Below are 4658 nucleotides of genomic sequence, written 5' to 3'. Positions count from 1 at the left end.
TTTAATTAATCTTAGCAAGTTAAGGTAAACAACATACGGGTTCACAAATAATACGACAATGAGGTGAACCCTAAAGAAGCTAACAACGAGAGCTATTAAGACAAGTAAGATATAGTCAAAAACATAAGCAAATACAAAGTAAAAGATAGAGATAACCACAAGTGGAACCGATGGAGACGAGGATGTGTTACGAAGTTCCTTCCCTTTGACAGGAAGTACGTCTCCGTTGGAGCGGTGTGGAGGCACAATGCTCCCCAAAAAGCCACTAAGGCCACCGTATTCTCCTCACGCCCTCGCACGATGCAAGGTACCGTGATTCCACTATAGGTGCCCTTGAAGGCGGCGACCGAACCTTTACAAACAAGGTTGGGGCAACTCCACACAAAGCTTGGAGGCTCCCAACTAGACCACGAAGCTTCACCACAATGGAATATGGCTTCGAGGTGACCTCAACCGTCTAGGATGCTCAAACACCCAAGAGTAACAAGATCCGCAAGGGATTGGTGGGGGAATCAACTTTTCTCTTGGTGGAAGTGTGGATCTAGGCCTTCTCAACCAATCCCTAAAGAATCAACAAGTTTGATTGGCTAGGGAGAGAGATCGGACACTTTTGAGCTTAGGGAGCAACAATGGAGCTTGAGAGGGTAAGATATGAGGTTCCACAGCTAGAAGAACCCTTTATATAGTGGGGGGGGGGGAATCAGACCGTTTTCCCACTCTCTGCCCGAGCTCCAGCGGTACTACCGCTATCTGCAGCGGTACTACCGCTGGCACTCCAGCGGTACTACCACTGACCAGGGGCGGTACTACCGCTGGATGCAGCGGTACTACCGCTGGGCCCCTGGTAGTGGAAAAGCACTACCACCGCCAAGAAAGTCTTCGCAAAAAGGTCCATCCACGAACTACCGCTAGGCAGGCGGTACTGAGCTCCTGGAGCGGTACTACCGCTGACCAGGGGCGGTACTACCGCCAGCCAGCGGTACTACCGCTGGCTACAGCGATACTACCGCTAGCCTTCCAGCGGTACTACCGCTAGGGCCAGCGGTACTACCGCTGGGGACCAATTTGCAAGGAGGAAAGAAACACAGTGGCGGGGGCCGCTCCAAAAATGAAGGTAAGGGAGAATATGTGAAGTGTGCGTGTGCAAAGATAGATTCCACCCTAACCTTTCCACTACGGATCCCTTCTTAATAGTACGACTTTCCTATGACTCAAATAAAGAGAATCGTAGAGAGCGTCGTGCTTCCGTTCCATGAATGAGGAGACGAGTCGTCTTGTGCCGTTGACGTGTGTTATCTGAAACCTTAACACACACGGTTAGTCCTTTACGGTACTGTCATCAATCACTAAAATTACTTAGGCATAAACTATGCCCCAACAATCTCCCCCTTTTTGGTGGATTGATGACAATACCGGATTTGCACAGAGAATAATATGAGAACAAAAAGATAGAGATATATGACAATACGGGGCATATGACTCACAACATATGATGGAAATAAATCTTACATAAGTTCATGTCTCACAAACGATAGCAAACTAGAAGCAAACCAAGTTTGAAGCAAACCACGAAAGAAAGGAAAGCAAAACAAAGTTCGACTATGAAAGCAAATCCAGCTCCTAGACTCTCTCCCCCTTTGGCATAAGACACCAAAAAGGGGAACACCTAACGCCACGGGTAGTTACTCCTCATCCTCAGCATCGCCAGACTCGTCGGTACCCTCCTGATCATCCTGCTCCTCCTCTTCCTCCTCATCGCCAGACCACTGGTAACCTTGAGCCTGCATCCAAGTAGCCTCTGGAGTGATATCGTCCTCTGATCCGCTGGAGATGTCCACATCAAGAGACCTGAGAACGCGCTTGTGACTCTGGCGGCTCTCCTTCTGAGCTACGTGCGTCTGGTACTGACCCTTAGCCTGCATACAGAATAGAGTCTTCATCTTATCCTGCAGTTTGATGGCCCAAGATGGCATGGCAGAAGGGCGGGACTGAGAGGCGGTTCCTCTGTCAGCAGCAGTCTCTGTGTCAGTATCCATGTGCTGAGAGGAAGTTGATGGGTTGGCCCATTTCTCCTTGACGCGAAGCTTGATTGGGTCGTGCACAATGTAGTCAGACTGAGCGTAGAGCACCTCCTCTGGAAAAGTTTCTTGCCACTTCTGACAAATATAAGTGAACAGATAGGGCCCGTAGATGGGAACCTTACGCATGATGATGCAGTTCTAGAGTTCCGTGAACATCACATCAGAAATATCAAGAGGGGCAGACTCCTTAGTCATAGCCTCCTCACAAAGCAGCAACATCTCAGCCAAAGAGCCATGAACCTCGTCAAAGTTACCAATGCGAGGGAAGAGGGTGTTGCGAAGGATCCGATGCATGATGTCCAGATGTTTGGGGAGCACACCCTTCCTCACATAGAGTTTCTGCAATCTGTCCTTTGCGGGGGGCCTATCGGTGGGGGCGGCAGCATGAGGACGCAACCTAAGTGGAGTGTCAGCTCCTTGGAAGTCAACCTTGAGGAGTTGCATGAATTCACGCCAGGAACCGGTCATCTTCTGAGACCCTGTCATCCACACCATAGAGCGCTCTTCATCAGGAGAGAAGTGGACCGTGATATAGAACTGAGCAACAGCAGTGGGGTCAAAATTTGTCTTGAAAGTGATGATGTCCTTGATGCCCAGTTTGTCAATCAGAGAGAGGGCATCACCAAAATAGTCTAGGTTCCTCTGAAGATGAGCTAGGTCAATCCACTGAACGGGGACATAGTTCTTCTTGAACTGCGCGACAATATCACGGTAGATCCTACACTGATCCTTTGCCCAAACATGGTCAACATTCTTGATCACAGCCTTCTCTTTGAGATAATGGTTCTGAGTGCGAAACTGCAGAAAGTCCTTGGGGGGCATTGTTCGGACATTGATCCCCTTATCCTTGTGTGCGGTCTTCTTGAAGGACTGCTTTTTGGGTTGCAGACCTGAGGTTGGCAGACCCCTCGGGAGCTTCTTGGTTGCGAAACTGCTTTGACTGCGTCTCCCGTGGGGGGTTCGAATGGCGAGAACTACCTGTGACACAAAACACACAGCGAAAAGAAGCGACAAAAAGAGTCAAGGCAATGAACTTAGAAAAAGTAGAAAAAATAAACACTCATTGCCAAGCACATGAAAAGAATGCACAATGAATCCTCCTGGCGGTAGTACCGCTACCCCCGGCGGTAGTACTGCTGGGGCCTAGCGGTAGTACCGCTACCCCTGGCGGTAGTACCGCTGGGGCCTAGCGGTAGTACCGCTACCCTTGGCGGTAGTATCGCTGGGGTTTGACTTTCAGATCTGACAGATAAAAATAGGCCTCATGCATAAGGCTACACAATTTTTACGAGGGGCATGGGCTGTATATGAACACTAAGAACTCCACCCCAGCCCTACTCACATGAGGATCACAGGAATCACCGAAATAAGTACATGCCTAGGCAAGAGAGAGCAAGTTTTAGATCTAATCCAAACATAGTTCAAGTGCTAGATCTAAAACAAGTAAATCCTAGGGCATGGCAAAATAATCAGCAATGATTCATAGGACCTACACTCCCCTCAAATATTTCCTTCATGCCATCCAAGAACAAGACACAAGATCAAAGACATGGATCCAATCCCCAAATGCTCCTAACCCTAGAACAAGAACATCAACCAAATAGAAGAAGGGGAGGAGCTTTACCGGGATTCATGGCCCTTGGAGGAGGAAGGAGAGGTGGAGCAACCCTTCCAATCCAACGGAGAGAAGGAGCTCCACGAAACGAGATCAAAACAGGGGGATTTCGAGCTAGGGGAGGGAGGAGACGCGAGAAAGAAGAAAGAGCCTGACAAAAATGGGCTCCCCCTCCTTTATATAGCCCAAGAGGTACGGGCCAGCGGTAGTACCGCTGAGGACCTAGCGGTAGTACCGCTGACTGGCGGTAGTACCGCTGGATGCAGCGGTAGTACCGCTGGGGTCCTGGCGGTAGTACTGCTCCCCTGGCGGTAGTACCGCTCCCCCTTGAGACAGCCCTAAAAATTTCCTAGCCGGTCGTGTTAGATGGGAATTCTGGCGGTAGTACCGCTATCCCTAGCGGTAGTACCGCTGGGGTCCTGGCGGTAGTACCGCTACCCCTGGCGGTAGTACCGCTGAGGTCCTGGCGGTAGTACCGCTGCAAATGTCACAACGCGGCCTAGGATAAGAGAAGAACTTGGGCAAATGACAAGTAAGTAAAAACGAGATAACACCTAGAAAAATGTACTGACTTGTCATTGTATATCCTTTCTTCTATACAAAAGAAAGGTGGGAGGGGCGGTGGCCGAGGCCACCTATGTTTGAGACAATGGTATGACACCGCGAAGAATTATCCTTGGGTTCATGACCAATGCTCGTCTTTGAAGCACAAGTGCCATTTGACAATGGCTAAAGTGAAAGACTAGATTGATTTATGCATAATGGGGGGAGGGACAGTTCATTGAAAGAACAACACTCCCCCTATGTCCATGCCTACATCTAGACCAAAATGGAATGCGAAGTGAGGTGCAACATGCCTAGTTTCAATCCACATTACTTGAATCAATGATATTTAGCTCATGCCTTAACTCCCGGAACCTTGCTTCATCTAGAGGCTTAGTGAAAATATCTGCAAGTTGCTC

The sequence above is a fragment of the Hordeum vulgare genome, chromosome 3H, assembly GCF_904849725.1.
Source record: "Hordeum vulgare subsp. vulgare chromosome 3H, MorexV3_pseudomolecules_assembly, whole genome shotgun sequence".
NCBI classification, from domain to species: Eukaryota; Viridiplantae; Streptophyta; class Magnoliopsida; order Poales; family Poaceae; genus Hordeum; species Hordeum vulgare.
The sequence above is the reverse complement of the archived record's forward strand: the minus strand, read 5'-3'. Positions refer to the sequence as shown.